The sequence below is a fragment of the Bacillus rossius genome, chromosome 1 (assembly GCF_032445375.1).
Source record: "Bacillus rossius redtenbacheri isolate Brsri chromosome 1, Brsri_v3, whole genome shotgun sequence".
Taxonomy (NCBI): domain Eukaryota; kingdom Metazoa; phylum Arthropoda; class Insecta; order Phasmatodea; family Bacillidae; genus Bacillus; species Bacillus rossius.
The window spans coordinates 355,455,121-355,473,736 of NC_086330.1; the positions used below are offsets into that span (position 1 = coordinate 355,455,121).

An 18,616-nucleotide genomic window follows, 5' to 3' on the forward strand; every position below is an offset into this window, starting at 1 on the left:
AATTTATTTGAAAACAACTGCATTACAATAGTGTTCGCAGTAACACTGGGTTCGGATTCTTACCCATGCATTTACATATGATTTGTGTTGTCCCAGTACCTCCAATAGTTTAAAGTTATTTGTAAACCTCATTTCCCTCTTTAGCTTTCCAGTATTAATTGCGCACGTTAATAAGCACAATAAAACAAAATAGAGACAAATTATATAGCATTCAATTATCTTTTCCGTGGTTTGAAAAAAAAAAAAATATGCTTGAATGAAACATCAATTAAAATATAAAACTGCTCGCCGATTTTCGAAAAAAAAAAAGAAAAAAAAAGCGTAGTATTATCTTGCTTAGGGTATTTCATAAATTCAAAAAAAAAAATAACCATAGCCATGTGTTGTACAAACTATTTCTTGGCAACTGGTTTCCAAAGGAATTTTTTTGTAAAAGTCCAGGGGAAAAAATAAATTTTTTTCCTGTGGATGGACATACAGGGAGCTGACAAGTCCTCGCGGCCTTGAGCGGTCACTAAAAGTATGCGCAAGTGTCGGGACAGGAACAGGCCAGTTAACTGCCGGACAGGAAGGAAGTGGTTCGGTCTGGATGCCGCCTGTACAGTACCCGCCGCTCGGAACAGGGGTTTTTACAACAGAGCGCTGTGGTGCGACACGAGCCCAGCAGACGCCAGTCATCCAGCCGCAGCCTTCAAGGTCGAACTGGCGGACTTACCACTGCTGGGTCGCGGCCTTGGGGTTCCACCGTATATACAGTCTGCCGATCGCCGACGGCAGCGAAACGTGCGGTTGTGTCAGTGCAAGCTGCTTTGACAGCTAACTGACTCTTACCCCATAATTTCGACGTACATTATACATATACATATGTACACACACATACATATATATATAAACAAAATATTTCATACAGACAAAGACGTAAGGAGTTATAGTAGTTTGAAAACAATCTTGGCGTAAAGTAAAAAAAAATTGTGCGATGAATGAATGTATGTATGTATGAATGTATGTGTGTGCATATATAATATATATAATATACACACATAGATACATTCATCGCACAATTTTTTTTTTTACTTTACGCCAAGATTGTTTTCAAACTACTATAACTCCTTACGTCTTTGTCCGTATTAAGTATTTTGTTTTTATATTAGCTTTTTTTTTTACGCTAAAATCATGGACGTATTATAGATAGAGACCGGAAAAACTCGCAAATTCATTTCGCGATAGGCTAAAATACAAATAGTTATACCTCAGTGCTGCCTCTGTTATTGGCTCATAACTCACCTGGATGACTGGCCCAATGAGAAACACCCAACCAAAGCTTTATCGAATCACAGGCTGCTACATTGGGACGTCTCACAAGACAGCAGCCAATGAGTGGGGGACATTTGACCGAGTGTACGTAGAACTATGGAGTTCATCCTAGAGGTCATTGAACCCGCGAATTTTTCCGGTCTCTAATGAGATTTTTACCATTAGTTAATTCAAGTGTAGAACGAGCTTTCTTTCCTTCAAATGCGAAAAGCAAAATTTTATTTTTTATAAGGATTTTTTTTTGCCCCTCGCAGGTATTTTTGTCTGCTTTTACGTATAAATCGTTAAATTTCGTGGATTGATTTGACACCAAGATAAACATCACAGGGTTCCTGTAACGGCTGTAACTAACCCGGGACATTTATGCTTATTTTCACAAGAGCTTAAAAAGACTGGCATTTTGGCTTGTTGCAATCGCAAATTGTATTAACCACTACTTAACCACAGTATTAGTATTAAGTAGAGCCACGAATATTTCACAGATTCATTTCATTCCAGGATAGACTTAACATGCTTATTTATAAAAAACTTTTTTAAAGTGCTCATTGGCAGAGACCGGAAAAATTCGCGGGTTCATTTCGTGATATGCTATAATTCAAATAATTATACCGTTGTGCTGCTTCTGCTATTGATTCACGGTTAATATGTAGGACTCTTGGCCAATTAAATACAATCAATCAAAGAGGTATCCAACCTCAAGTTACCCACATGAGACGCCTCATAATTCAGTACCCAATGAACGGGCACCGTTTGTCCAAGTAGGCAGAGGATTGTGGAATCTATCCTGGAGGTCATTGAACTCGCGAATTTATCCAGTCTCTACTCATTGGTAGATACCGGAAAAATTCGCGATTTCATTTCGCAATGGGCTAACATTTAAATAAATAGTATACCGTTAAGCCGAGTTTGCTGTTAGCTCACTGTTCATCTGGACAACTCTGGGCTAACGAGAAATACTCAACCAAAGAAGTATCGAATCACAGGCCAACCAGTTGAGACGATTCACAAGCCAACAGCCAATGAACTGGCGTTATTTGCCAGAGTGTACGCAGGACTATGTAGTCTATCCTGACTAAATAAATTTGTCGCCTTTTTTTATTTATTCCCTTTGTCGCGAAGGGAATAAATTATGTGTGCTGATTCTAAGGTGTACTGACTTTTATCATTTTAAATCCAAACACACATACACACATATATATATATATATATATATATATATATATATATATATATATATATAATTATTAATAACATGCTTAAGGCTATCGAAACAGCGAATTTTTAAGTCCCTGCTCATTGGTAGAGACAGGATAAATTCGCGTTTTTTTTCCCCTTCGTAATATGCTGAAATTCAATTATAGATATCTTTGGGCTAATTCTGCTATCGGCACACAGTTTATGTGAAGGACTTTGGGCCAATGAGAGACCATCAACCAAAGAAGTATCGAACCACAGGCTATCCAGTCGGGACGTCTCGCAAGTCGGTAGCCAACGAACAAGAAATGTTTGCCCAAGTATGCAGAAGATCGTGGACTGTTTCCACGTTTCCCTATTAAAAGTAAAATACTGTTGTGACCAGTATTAAAATGTACTGCACAATAGTACCATCTCCCTACGTGTGCAAAAAAATTTTTTTTTATTTCTAATACATCGTATCATTCATTTGTCTGCAGGTCGAGCATTTGTCCTTGAAAGCCAGCGAACAGAGCCAGTCAAACGAGAAATGCTTGGGCTACAAGCCGACATTAACTCAGCGATACGCACCTACATTACACAAGCACAGATGACTTGCTACAACCGCCTTAATCTTTCAAAAAAAAAGTTTACATCCTTGGCCATACCAGAACCAGCGTGCTAGATGCCTCTGCATTACACGAAAACCAACGTGAAATCAAAATGGTACTTTCATTTTAAAAATATATATATATTTTACATATTGTTACTGGAAAAGTGAGATTCAAATTGAGTAGCTTTAGCAAATTCCGTTATTTTTTTACACTTTTATATTGAATAAACACGTAACTTTCATTTAACGATTTTCAGAGTCCAAAAGTTGTAGCAACCATGTTTTAATTAAAAGAAACGTCCATGTGGGAATAGCATAGTCATTACAGATACATGATTATTTCGCGGATTCCTTGGGTAGCAGAGTAGACTTCTTGAAGCACATATATACATCTCCTTCAAGTTGATGATTGGACTACACTTCTCTTGACACGCCCTTGACCAGAAATAAACAAAGATGATAAGTCTTTATCCAATCACGTGTAACCCGACAGAGAGTGTGAACTTATTATCGACCAATGAACTCTCAGAAAAGGCTTGATCATGTGTAGGCATGTTGAGTCTATCCTGGAGTGAAATAATCGGAATTCGCGTCTGGCTCGAAATCGTCTAGGGCTTGCGAGGTCAATTATGGTTAGTAGGTACCGGAAAAACTCGCGGGTTCAATGACCTCCAGGATGAACTCCATAGTTCTACGTACACTCGGTCAAATGCCACCCACTCATTGGCTGCTGTCTTGGGAGACGTCCCAACGTAGCAGTCAGTGATTCGATAAAGTTTTGGTCGGGTGTTTCTCACTGGCCCAGAGTCATCCAGGTGAGTTGTGAGCCAATAGCAGAGGCAGCACTGAGGTATAACTATTTGTATTTTAGCTTGTCGCGAAATGAATTCGCGAATTTTTCCGGTCTCTAATGGGTAGGGACAAAAAAATTCGCGAATTCGACGACCTTCAGAATAGTATACACAGTCTATACAGTATATATTCAGACATACTCCAGTTAATTGGTCACTGACATGTGAGTAGTCTTAACTGGTTTGCCTATGATTGGATACTTATTTGGTTGAGGGTTTCTTTGGTCCAGAGTCGTCCAGATGAACAGTGCGCCTATAGCGAAAGCAGCTTAAAAGTATATTCATTTGAAATTCAGCCTATCTCGAAATGAATCTGCGATTTTTTTCCGGTCTCTAGTATTAATAAGTATAGAAAGCTGTATTCCGCGTAAAAATGTGACTGTCTGTTAGGCTACATACACACTACGTTAATATTTTTCTCAATTTTTTTGTTATGTTATTGGTGTTGATGTGCGAGAAGTGATTTCGCGTTCTTGAAATGTCCAATGGGAATGCAACTTATGTAATACTGAAAGTCTATGGTTTCCCATTACAGTAAAAATAAAATAGTATTTTGGGATCCACCATCGCGATGTCCTCATTCTGGAAAGTTAGGGAAACGTCAGGGAAGTCGGAATTGGTTAGAGAAAGTCAGCTAATTTACTTTTAATCCTGGGAAAGTCATATATTCTCACAGTTATAGTAATGATAGTTTTTTAACAGTGTTTTTATCATTATCACACACACTATAAAATGGCGTTTGCAAGGTTATTATTTAGTTGTAAATTTTTAAATATAAAATTTTTGGGCCAGATATGGGAATGGTGGGGACTGGATATTGTTTTTTTCTAAAAGAAAATCGCATCATAGGTAAATTATTTTTAAAAATTCAAGGAAATTTGAAGTTATGGTAAGCTGAAAGTCAGCGAAACTTTATTCTAGATTTGTGTGGACATCATGTACCTCGACATGGAATATTTTTGCTAGTTATAGGTGTGTCTACTATAGTAAGTAGAGCCACGATTATTCTGCGGATCCATTTTACTTCAGGCTGGATTCAAACTTGCTTGTATAAAATAAAGCGTTTATTTATTTATTTACTGTCTTATTTATTGGTGGTGAATTTAAGGCGATACGTCTTTTCTTACACTCAACCACATTTTCTGCTATTGCATCGTACATTGAAATTTTACAAACACAAGCATAACTTAAACATAATAGATGATATAATTGGTAATACGATAGAAAGCAGAATTAAGCTTCAGCTAAATGTTTAAAACTAAGGGGTAATCATTAAAATTGAACCAAGAAATAATAATTCTCGGGTAACTAAAAATTAAGCATAGGTATGCACGTGACGAAACGTAATTGACACTTAAAAAAAAAATCCAGCGTTGCCAAAACAAGATCTTAATAATTAAATTAGCATTGCATTAAAAACCAGCCACTCACGCGGATTCAAGCAGCAGATTAAGCCGCGAAGTGATAATGGAAGGCAGGTGTTTCAAAGATTTTTTTTTTTCAGCCTCGGCCTGCGTTTGGAATTAGTAGAGACCTGCAAAATTCGCGGTTTCGATGGCCTTCAGGATAGACAGCACATACCCCTGTACACTCGGGCAAATAACGCAAGTTCATTGGCTGCCGACTTGTAAGTCGTCTCAGCTGGTTTGTCTGTGATTCGATCCTTCTTTGGTTGAGGGTTTATAACTGGTTGAGATTCGTCCAGATGAACAGTAAGCCAATGTCAAAATTATCTAAGAGGTATATGTGTTTGAATTCTAGCCTATCACCGAATGAATCCGCGAATTTTGCAGGTCTCTAGGAATTAGCTAAGTTTTTGTCGCCTGGTGCATAGTTAGGGGCAGGCATTTTTAGCAAAATAATCTGAACGCCTATTAGACTACAACAAGATACATCCGCACCAACAATTTCTTCCTTGTGATTGGCGGCCGTCTGCGAGATAGGTCGATTTGTTATCAGACCGAGCCACTCAGGACGCGTTTGCTTCCGCACTGACTTACTGTGATTGGTGTTGTAACACTCAACATGTACTTGAAAGAAACTCACCCAATCATGGAGTACAGACGATGCTACAGTGTTTTAACTTTCAGCTGGTCTCGGTATCTTTTCGCGAAATATGCATGGCCCTATGCATAGTTCGTTCCAGAGTCTGCTACTCGTGGCTGTAGAAGATCCTGACACTCCGGCTCATAGGTCGATGACCAGGCAACACCCTTCGGCGGGTCACACGTGATTGGGTAGCTAGTTCTTCTCCTTGTCCATAACTGGCTCACGGTAGTCACGGACGTGTCAAGAGCACTGTAGTCCAATCATTAGAGACTGGACAAATTCGCGATTTCGATGACCTGTAGGTTAGACTCCACAATCCCCTTCACACTCAGGCAAATGCCACCTGCTCATTGGCTATTGACTCGTGACACCTGTCAACTGGGACGCTTGCGATTCGATACTTTTTTGGTTGAAGGTTTTTCATTGGCTCAAAGTCCTTCAGATAAATTGTGAGTCAATCAAAGAAGCAATATGAAGATACAGTTGTTTGGATTCTAGCATATCATGAAATGAACCCGCGAATTTTTCCGGTCTCTATTGATAAGGTATCATCAAAAATTAAAAAAAAAATCTATATCAAATTAAAAAAAATCGTGGCAGAAATTTTCCATACTACGTATTTCCTTGATTTTTCTAAACTGGTTATGTATTTTAATCGTAAATTCGTATGCCGTTAATTATCTGAATCTGACTTTTCACTAATTTTAATTAAAAATTATTCGCGTAATCAAATAAACGTAGTCTCTCGCCTGATTACAATCAAAAATGTATTCTTTCAAAGTTTGGTCAACAAATATGTTAGTTTTTTTTCTAGACTGACAGTTGTTTACGTAACTTTGATGACACTGGTAACGGTGCAAACTGTGTGTTGTGCAGGAACACATTTTATAGTCAAGTTGGAATGTTATGGATAGAGACTGGAAAAATTCGCGCTTTCGATGACCTCTAGGTTAGACTCCACAACCCCTTACATACTCAGGAAAATGCCACCTGCCCATTGGCTACTGACTCGTGAGACCTGTCAACTGGGACGCTTGCGATTCGATACTTTTTTGGTTGAAGGTTTTCCATTGGCTCAAAGTCCTTCAGATAAACTGTAAGCCAATCAAAGAATCAGTATAAAGGTACAGTTGTTTGGATTCTAGCGTATCGTGAAATGAATCTGCGAATTTTTCCGGTCTCTATTTATGGATGTTTCTTGAGATATATATGTTTTGATAATAGTCTGTGTATTGAAATTTAATTGAAGAGATGTGTTCTAAAAACTTTTATATTCATATAAGAACACGACGTTCTTTAATTATGTACACCAAATTTTCACTTGTTAAACACAGTGAAAGAAAATAACTATTTTATAAAATTACATATAATATATTTTTTTCGCGATGAAAATCAAATTTAAATGAAATGAGTCTGGGTTGTGAATTTTTTTTTTCTAGTTTACAATTATTTTATTGTCTTGCGACTTGCGTGCCTTATGAACGACGGTGGTTTTCTTGCGTTGGTTGTGAGTTGCGCTTTTGCGGCGTTGCATTATTGCTAGGGGCAGGCATTTTTCGCGAATAAATCTGAACGCCTATTAGACTACAACAAGGTATACCCGCACCTGCGGTTTCTTCCTTGTGGTTGGCGGCCGTCTGCGAGAGAAGTCGTTGCCTTTTTTGACTGAGCCACTCAGGACGCGTTTGCTTTCCCACTGAATTACTCTGATTGGTGTTGTATCAATCGACATGTACCTGAAAAGTAAAACTCACCCAATCACGAAACACAGACGGTGCTACAGTGTTTTAATTTAAAACTAGAGACCCGTAAAATTCGCGGGTTCATTTCGTATTATGCTAAAATTCGAATAATTATACCTTAGTGCTGCTTCTGTCATTGGTTCACTGTTAATCTGGAGGACTGAGGGCCAATTAGAGACCCTCACTCATAGAAGTGTCGAATCACAGACACTCAGTCGAGACGACTCACAAGTCAGCAGCCAATGAACAGTTGGCATTTGCCCGAGTGTGTAGAGCATATTGGAGTCTATCCTGGATGTCATTGAACCCGCGAATTTGTCGGGTCTCTACTTATAACTAGTCTTGGAATGGCCCCAATTGTTGCCCTCTAGGTCGTGCCGCGACGGACGGATCCGCATCCGACGTGTGTGTCCGTCGTCGCACCGTGCGGTCGAACTGAAGCGGCCGCCAGTTTTTGTAGCATGTCTCGTCCTTAAGGCGAGGCCACACAGAAAGCTACCTCATGTTCGCGATGTTTGCGCCATGTGGCCAGACAGGATAGCCTTGTCTAGTTCGCGATGTCGGACAGACGCATGCCGTGGGATTCGAGTGATGATTCCGGCGATGATAATGTTCCGCTGCTTCTCGCAGTACGCGAACGTAAAAAAAAAAAAAAAAAAAAAAAAAAAGTTCATTAATTTAATATAAAAAAACAAAATTATTTTGAAGAATTTCATCATATGATGAAGCAGTTGTCTAGTGAGGACGAAACCAAATTTGTGGATTATTTCAGGATAAATTCAACTTGAGTTTGATAGCATCCCCTTGGAATCAAATCCCAGGCATTGTCCTGCATATACTGCCTTGTATACTCTTCCGTCGATTTAATCTATAAACATGGATATTTTCGTAATCTTTCAATTAACTTCGACTTTATTATTTAAAGCACAATACTGAGAGAAATTAAACTTCATAGAAAGCAAACGCAGAAGAACAGCCGCGCGAAAACATGTTTTTTTTTTTTGTTTATCTGCGCATGCGCGAAGTCAGCTACGTTTTAGAAAAATAGCCGAGAACCAAACACCCGACTACTTTGCCAATCCAGCCAATATAGCGAACATAGCGAACGCAAGCTTGGTGTGGCCAGTGACACCTGAGATACAGCTGGCTATATATGGCGTAGCGAATATCGCGAACATAGCGAGCATAGCGCCCTGTGTGAAGGTAGTTTTAGTCTCCCTCTCTTTCCAATGCACGATTACTGCCATTAGCGCTGCCTTGTTTCTGCATGCTCTGTTGCCAGATGTAGGCCGTTGTGCACAAAACTTTAAAACACAACTTTATAATGTGATATATATTTTTAATGTATATGAACATTGTATTCTGTAAAGGAATAATTGGGATGAGAATTTTGGAAATACTCGTTTCCTTGTCATATTTCATCAAGAGATCATCTGATAATGTTCAATTTTTACTTCTAAAAAGACTTAACTGAAAGACACCATCTTGCTTTCAACATTTTTTTTCAACAAATTTATTGAAATCATTTAACATAATTCTTTTTTGCTCTGTTTGATATAATTTAACATAATTTCATGAAATACGTTGCAGCTTCTGACAGCTACAAATAGTTCCTCCTGTGAATTGATGATTGGTTTTTAAGTATGAATTTTTTTGACGTGACGTCTAATAAATCGATGAACGCCGGCTGCACGCACGAAAAAGTGTCCCGTTACGCACATTGTCCCGTTACGCTCATTGGACGCTTGCGCCGCATCTATCTCTCTCCCACTCGATTGGAACAACCATCGATTTGACTTTTTCGAGGCACATTAAACTTGAAACACTCCCATTCGTTTCCTACTTTTCCTATCATCGTCCTATCCTTAACAGAATGACACAGATTGGAAGAAGTTAAATAGCAAACATGTATAAAAGTTATAGTTAAAATAACATCTTCGTTAAAGTAATAAACATATTTGAATTACCTAATGTGCAAATAAAAGTAAATTTATCAACTAAATTGTAGATTTCATTTCACTCCTTCTTTGTATCCATACAAAATAGTGATAATTAAATAAAAATGATTCAATTTTATTCATAAAAGTGCGCAATCATTTCATCAATGTTTTGTTATGACGTCATGTTAAACTATCGTCCGTAAACCGACTTTACAGACAACCAATTTTTTCTTTAATAATGTCTGCAAACTGGAATAACACTGTCATTAGACACTATTGTATGGTCAGAGAAAAATAAAAAACATAGTAAAATTTAAAAAAAAAAATTGGTTGTCTGTAAAGTCGGTTTACGGACGATAGTTTAACGTGACAACGCCATAACTAAACATTGATGAAATGATTGCATACTTTTGTGAATAAAATTGAATCATTTTTATTGAATTAATAGGTGATTTCTACATTAGATTTTGCTAAATTTACCCAGTGCATTCCTGTGGTAGACAGAATGAAAATTAAAATCGACATGTAGTTCCCCGCCTGAGGCAGGGTCTGCATGGATGGAGTGGATCTGACTCTCATATAAGAGCCGGCTGCCCTACCTGTCGTTCCGGCCAGCCCAGAGACTGCGTGAGGCGAGATGAGATGTGGTATGGGGCAGCGACGGAATGAAGTGGTGGGGGGAAGGAAGTACCGTACGCCGAACACCCTCCAGGCCACGGCAACGTCCGCTACGTTTCCAACTTGCGAATCGAGCCCCGGATCCTTTGGTGGGAAGCAAATGATGTAACATTTTTTTTTTTTAAGATAAGCGGCACCCTGGCCAGTTTGACAGTCAACAGTGAGCCAACCATCCTACGTTAATGTTGTATTTGTTTTGCAACCCCGAGTAGTTGTGTGATTGTGATTTTTTTTTTGTAACTTAGATGTTGATAAGCGCCAAGGAGAGGATTAAGACAACGTGAATTTACAGCCATGTCTTACCCCGGGATTCGAACCCACCGCAGCCCGGTGCGTTGCCGAGACAACTGCGGAGACCGACCTTCCTTGTTTCGGTTGGCCTTCGTGTTGCCAAAGAGAATTGCGCCGGATTTTGAAAGAGCGCGCGCTCTGTCACTGCGCTGCAGAAGCACGGTACCTAAGAGACCGGAAAAATTCGCGGATTCATTCGGCGATAGGCTAGAAGTCAAATACATATACCTTTTAGATGATTTTGCTATTGGCTCACTGTTCATATACAGACGAATCTCAACCAATTATAAACCCCTCGACCAAAGAAGGATCGAATCACGGACAAACCAGCTGAGACGACTTACAAGTCGGCAGCCAATGAACAGGCGTTATTTGCCCGATGTGCAGTCTATCCTGAAGGCCATTGAAACCGCGAATTTTTTCCGGTCCCTAACGATGCCACTCGACCACCGAATATCCAGCAAAAAAAAAAAAAAAAACCGCCGCGGCGGATGTTTTCAGCCGCAGCGCCAGAAGAAACGCATATGTAGTGTGTGGCGCCGGCCCTAGGCGCGCAGAGAGAACTGTATCCCCGACACCAGCGGCGCATGAAACGTAGCTTTGTGTAAGGGTTGGAAAGGGAGGGTGGAGGGGTGGGGGGAGAGGGGACGTTTAATGGCGCGTGGAATGAAGGAATAAATTCCGCCGCGCGCGTATTTTAATTACCTGTGCTGTGCTGTTCCTCGCGTTTCGCGGCGGTCCGCTTCCCCGGCGCCAATTACCATATATATAGGGAAACTAAAACACACACACACACACGAGCGTCTCTCTCTCTCTCTCTCTCACTCTCTCTCTCTGTTTCGGCCCGGCGCCGCGGTAGCGTGGTATCGACTGGTTCGGGAAAACGAAGGGGTGAAGGGTTGGTTGGGGGGGGGGGGGGGGTGCGGCACCAGTGGCAGACTCAAAGGGGTGCATAGATGGGACGTGTTACTTTCCCCCACCCCCACCCACTCCAAAGTTGAGAGGAAAAAATAAATGGGCAAGAAGTCGGTGAAGGTGGTATGAAATTTTGAGGGATTCTGAAAAACCTTAGTGAGAAGTCATGTAATCTACGACTACTTCTTTAGGCCCATACATCTACGTGTTTGTGTCAATAATAGTTTTTTTTTGTCTGTTGACATTTTCAAATTTTCTTATTCCTCCTCTCTCCCCACACTTATTTTTTTTTTTTTACCCGCCTCTGTGAGGCACCTTCCTTCGCATCCAGCTTTACAAGATTTTTTTTTTCTTTCCCTGGAGTGGGGTTGAATGGCCGGAGGGATTTTGAGTGATATGGAATACCTTCCAGTTAAAAGGGGAGTCTGAAATTTTGACTAGCTACGTCTACGCTAGGTCTAAAACGCCAGTTTGGTTATTTATTTATTTTTTTCACTATTTACTATTATTGCTTGAAGGTTGCTCCTGTAAATTTATCACGATAGCTCTCTTGCATTTTATGGTTCTTGCCTTAAAATTTTCTCAACAGATACGTGCTAAATACGATGTATGATAAAAAAAAATACAGTGAATGAATTTTTTATAGCAGCAACTGCTGACGCTACATCTATTTGAAGTAGTCGGCTTCCAGAAGCGGAAGAGTGAGGTCATGTTTACTGTGCCTGTTGCGCATCGTGGATAGACACCTGGGAATTTCGTGGATATGTCTGGCCTCGTGCCAAAATTCAAAATCATAGAAGTGCTCAACCCATGTATTTGCTTTCCCATTGTTTGATTTCTTAGCGAGAACATTTTTTTTTCCTTGTTAACTAATTGGCACTACCTCATTCGCTTACTTCTCTCCTAGCTGAGCATCGTTGGCTCACGGTCGTAGAGGGGCGTGTCCAAATAACTGCGGTCCAATCACGAACACAGTGCTAGAGTGTGGAGGTTTGCATTCTTACTTGCGAATAAATGATTGCGCGAAATTTCCCTATCTCAAAGCCGCGGATTTCGAACAAAGCGTTAACGTTAAGTTTTGTTTGCGAAACGCAGATCAGAAAATGCGTAGTTGATGAACTGATTCTCTGAAAAAGTGGCTACCGAACATTTCGCATCTTGCAATTTTGCGTTCTTGCGTAGTTTATAAACTATGCCTAATAAACAAGTGTGGTCCTGAATTCGACGGTGACACGTCATTTCCTTGTGGCCCACAGTTTTTTTTTCGTACCCAGCTTTGGAAACCAAGACATTGAACTTCCAGTGTGCGAAGATGACCAAATAAGTCAGGCAACATTTTTAACCATGACATTATGCGTCACTTTTTACAAATAAAAAATAACACGGAGCATAAATATGCTGACAAAATACAAGCGGCAGTGGCCATACAGTTGAACACCCGTAAAAAGTTTCCTAAAAAAATAATAAAAAAATAATGGCATAAAAAATTTCTGGATAGGCTATTTTTTGGACTACAGCCGCCAGGGTTTTGTTTCATGAATTTTCATCGCGCTGATCGGGAATGTTGTGTATGAAATAAATAAAATAATTTATCAAAACTGATGTTGCTTTATTTTTATTTGACGTGAATTCGATGAACGTTTTACTTGACGGTGTCTCTTCCTTCAGAGTTTGGGGACTGACAAAAAAAATGGCGATGCCAAACCGCGACAACTGGTGCAACTAACTCCATATCAACATCCGAGTCATCAGAGAGAAGATCCACGTCCAAACAATGTTCTGGATTCCCCGTCGGATCTCGTGAGGCGGACGGCTGAGGCTCGCTCGAGCGAAATATTTCGCGCCTCGTCCGGGGGGTGGGGGAAGAAAACACGCGAATTGAAAACTGCCCAAGATTCCGAGTGGTGTCCGTTTACGAAAATAAATTGAGAATACTCTGAGGACGGATGAGTAGATCTGTTTCGTATTTCGTTTTCAAACTGTATTTTTACGAGAGTAAAACATGACTAAAAACACACGTATTTTCAGAATAACTTTTATAGGCACGAAACATACGTTAGAGATTAGATTCTTGAAAGCACTCAAGGGACCTGCATGACGCCGCTATCTTCATTTCTCCGCTGTATGTTGTTAGGGTTATTACTCATATCTCACGGTGGCCCTTATTCACGACGCAAAGACTGCGCGCCAGTCCGTAGCCTCGGGCTTAGAGGCGATACCGCGCTGGAAAGCACCAGCGAGAGTCGCACTTAACGTCCCTCCTCACTAACACAGGTACGCTCCTCAACTTGGTGGGCGCCGGGGCTCCACCTACCTTGGCATACGTACGGTGTGCAGTGTGTGAGTGTGAACTCTGTTTGCCTGGGTCCCCCGAGAACCAACCTGCTGCTTGACTCCCGAGGGACCTTTGCAGTTGATATGGAGTACCTGACCTTGCGGTCGTACCTCCTGCCTAACACGGTGTGCAGAGCTTCAGGAAAAACAACGCGGTTTCAAAACTACCCTAGATATCCCAGTGCGGTCTGTTTACGAAAAGTACTTTTGATTTCGGATTAAGTTTTTAAACTGTAATTTCAGAAGAGTTAAAACGGCTAAAACGCATGTTTTCGGAGTAATTTTTAGGCGTAAAACAACCGGTAAAGATTCTTGAAAGCACTTGAGGGACTTGCATTACATCTTTATCTTCATTTCTCCGCCATATAATGTTACGGTCACAGCTCAAATTTCACAGTTATCCTGTGACGACGAGAAGACCACGCGTCAGTCCAGAGGAGACACTTGGCTGGCTGGCAGCCTGGCGTAAAACGACTAAAGTCGCCCCCGAAACAACCAGTGCCACCCAAACCAATGCGCACAGCAATGTGCAAGACCCCAACCCCCCGCATGGTAGAATCTTTTCTACTCTGTCAAACTTTTCTTCCGGAACCATCCTTCTGTTTCCTGTAATCAACCTGCTTGCCAATAATGCATGAACTTTTGCATCCCGCATGTAAGTGCCCAAGGTTTTCCCTGTGTCTATGCAGATTTTACCTGGGCCAAACTTATCTAGTTTATAGTCTAGAATAGTCAGTGAGAGGAGTTAGTCATGGCGCCAATCGCTGCCACGGCTGGCCAATCACCCTCCTAGCACATGATGCATGCTCCCTTTCAGAGCGTATAGGCTTCGGCCTGAGACGCACTTAGATTCTTTCCCTAACCCAGACCCCTCCCAAACACACATAGTTTTTAATTTAAGTTAGGAAAAAAAATCGAGGAGACTCCGCGCTAGAAGCACCAGCGAGCGTCGCACTTATCATCCCGCCTCACGAACACACATATTACACCCCTGACGAGGCGTGTGAACGGTGCTATTCCGATCGTGAGATCCGACCGAGGCCTGTGCGAGCCGAGGGTGCGCGCGGCGAGATAACGGACCGAGGTCGAAAGTCTGACGGTCAGGAACAAACAACCGCGTTATTCTGCTCTTCTGAGTCGTCGAACTGCCAGGCAGTGTTTATCCGGCGACGCCGCCCCCGCTTCGTACCATTGCGGCCGCGCTGTGTTCGTGCTGTTCGATGTCGGGTCGTTACCACAACGCCGAAATACCACAACGCCGAACGTACAATAACGCCGAATGCCATAACGCCGAATGCCAAATTGACCGCACCGCCGACAGTTAGAAAACTGCTGTGTACCACAACGCCGAAATACAGTAACGCCGAAATTGTGGCAGTCCTGCAATTACATTTTTCGGGCGTTAATGTATTTCGGCGTTGTGGTAATTCGGCGTTGTGGTACACAGCAGTTTTCTCTGTCGGAGTTGCAGTCAATTTGGCATTCGGCGTTATGGTTTTCGGCGTTATTGTACGTTCGGCGTTGTGGTGCGTCCCCTTTGCTGTCGACGTCGCGTTGACAGCCCAGTCTGGAACAGCAGTGTCCCAGATTGTGTCCGACGCACGATGATCGCTGAGTCCGATGTCCTTTGGTACACAGGGAAAAACAATCATATGTTCTTTACTTTTACAAAAGAGTCCTTTGGAAACAGTTACCAAGAAATAGTTTATAATACTACCAGAAATATATTGTTAACTTAGTACAACACATGGCTGTGTTCCCCCCCACCCCCCCCCCCCCCCTGCATGTATGAAATACGTTTTTCGAGATAATACTGAGTATTTCGTACGAAAATTGGCCCATAATTTAATATTTTATTTTTGAACCCTGGCAAAGATAATATATTTAATAATTAGGCTTTATTTTTGTTTTATTATTTATATTTATGCACGCAAAAAATGCTGGAAAGCTATTCAGGGAAAGGTTTTACTGAACCACTGTTACTGCGAACACTATTTTGCAGTGATACAGTTGTTTTCATGTAAATATACAAATATCTGTAATTTTTCATGACTATTTCTGTCCATAAAAAATTCTACAGTGTGGCACTGCCCCAAATGGGGTCCGACGGACTATGATCCCTGAATCTGTGTACTTTGGTAGCATAGAACACTGTTGAAAATTACACTAAATTTACGGGCTTTTCAACCAAGAATTTTTCCCTGATAAAATAAGAGTTCTTCTTACATTTCAATTCTTCGTAGAAACAACTCCGTATTTGGACTTCCGGTTTTTTTCTCAGTATTAACAGGTTAAACACATACGTGGGCAAATTATAATTTTTTTTGCAGTAGTCTTTACCCGTTTTTGAATGTTTTGCTTGTGTACCAAGTTTGTTCTTGTAGAATCGTGTTTTAAGTAATTAAGTGAACTTACTGCCCGTAAATTTACTAAGATAAACGACAAATTTACAAAGAACGTTGTGTAATTTGTAACTGGCGTTCGTCGTAAATTTAAGGCGAATATTTTTAACAGTGAAGAACACTCATTGTATTTGCGTTTTCCGGTCCCCGTTAAAAAAAAAAAAAAAGTGCTCTTAAAAAGAAAGGAATGGAAGATGCGATAGGAAACCGAGAAGGCGAATGCGAAATTTTGATTACCGCTTGCCGTAGTAACTGCGTACTCATTTATAACGAACGAAAACAATAAACAAAAACAATCGAATAACACTTATTTTGGTGATTTATATTTACTGCACTCCGGTGACTGCTTTAGAAATCAGTAGATGCGGACATCGCAACTGTAGATAGCGCAGTTAATCCGTGCGACGGTGTGACGTCATTCACGTTAGGTGAGGACACGCACAGCAAGATAGTCCTTGGAAACTCAGTTCTCGTAAAATTGAAAGGCAGAGCTTTGTACCTCTTGCAGTTTTACAAAGCTTATCCTTGTAGTTTTACAAGTGATATCGTTGGCAACTGCGTTTCCAAAGATTTTCCTCGTAAAAAGGAAAAAATAAAATTACAGTGTAAACTATTTGTAGCAGACAGCCAGGAAATTTAATTGAAATTATATACCATGCTTTATGAAGGGTAAACTTTGAAAAATCAAACAATCGGAAATTGTAATTGCTTATAAACTGTTTAAACTAATATGGCGTCTTTCGGTTCTTATTTCTCCCCTCCCCCCTTATTTTCCTCTTTTCTATGGAATTTTTGTAGGAGCGCGTCTGTGGCTGTCACGCATTCATAAAAATACTTTCTATATTTCACTTCAAACGAACATCAAAATTAAAACTACTCAATGGATAAAGTCTGGAAAAATTCGTGATTTCGATGATCTGTAGGATAGACTCCACAACCCCTTACATTCTCAGGCAAATGCCACCTGCTCATTGGCTATTGACTCGCGACACCTGTCGACTGGGACGCTTGCGATTCGATACTTTATTGGTTGAAGCTTTTTCATTGGCTCAAAGTCCTTCAGATAAATTGTGAGTCAATCACAGAAGCAATATAAAGATACAGTTGTTTGGATTCTAGCATATCATGAAATGACCCCGCGAATTTTTCCGGTCTTTATCAATGGATTATTTCGCGTGTTTCGGGATCCAATTTATTTCATTGTGTGTCCCTATCCCGTATGTTTGCCTTAGCATTGTCGTGGGTTTAACGTTTCGTATTAAATATTCAGAATCAAGTGTGTAACACATTCGCCAATCAGCATTAAATTTCCATAGAGGCGCGTTACCGACGCGAAAACTGCACGCCAGTTCGGTGCCTGGTGCGCCTGACCAGCGTGTAGAGGCGAAGACGCGTGTGATGCGCAAGCCAGTTTCGTCCTTAGTGCCCCGCGGGCTTTCAGAGCCAGTGAGCATGGCGGTATTTACCCGAGAATGTACACTGTTAAAATTTCTCACCTTGAATTTACGAAGGAACGCTGGCTTCAAATTATCCAGGGATCTTCGTAAATTTACTGTTATCCTCGTAAATTTACAGTTGCGAAGTTCACTTACTGTGAACACGAAATTACAAGAATAATTTTGGTATAGAAGAAAAACATTTAAAAAAAACTGGCTAGGACTCATTTTTATCACGGGTACGTTTATCCTGTTTGTACCGAAAACATAATTCAGAAGTTCATATATGGTGTAATTTATTCAAAGATCCAGTTATCTGAAATTACGGAGCACTTTTCGTTTATTTGAGAATTCTTCGTTGAAAAGTCTGTAAATTTGCTGTAATTTGTAACAGTGTAGGGGACTGTGCGCTGATAGAAATTAAAGTAAATTTGTGGGATTTTCAACGAAGAATTTACTTCAAACAATCAAAGAATGCTTCGTAATTTTACAATAACTGGATCTTCCTCTAAACAACACAGTATTTTAACTTCCGAGTTCCGTTTTCCGTATAAACAGGCTGGACATACACGAAGAGGAAATAAGTTCTTTTTGCAGTAGTTTTAGCAAGTTATTTTTTTTAACATTTGCTTATACACCAAATATTCATTTGGAATTAATGTTCAAGAAATTGAACTTAATAGGCTACCCGTAAATTTACGAAGAACACGATTAATTCACGAAGATACCTGGATAATTTTTAACCATTCATCTTAAATTTAAGGGGAAAATTTTTTTAATAGCATGGAATCCATTCTGGAGGGGTTTTAAACCATGACATATTGACGAGTAACATCTTGGCCTTCGGTATACAGCATTTTGTAGGAGTTATTTCGTGA

At 40.4% G+C, this 18,616-nt stretch overlaps 1 long non-coding RNA gene across 1 annotated transcript in view; it reads left to right on the top strand.

Annotated features, from left to right (window-relative positions):
• The window catches only part of LOC134530465 (uncharacterized), a 226,649-nt gene that overhangs the window by 1,521 nt on the left and 206,512 nt on the right, over positions 1-18,616 (top strand). The gene's annotated exons all lie outside the window — the stretch shown is intronic.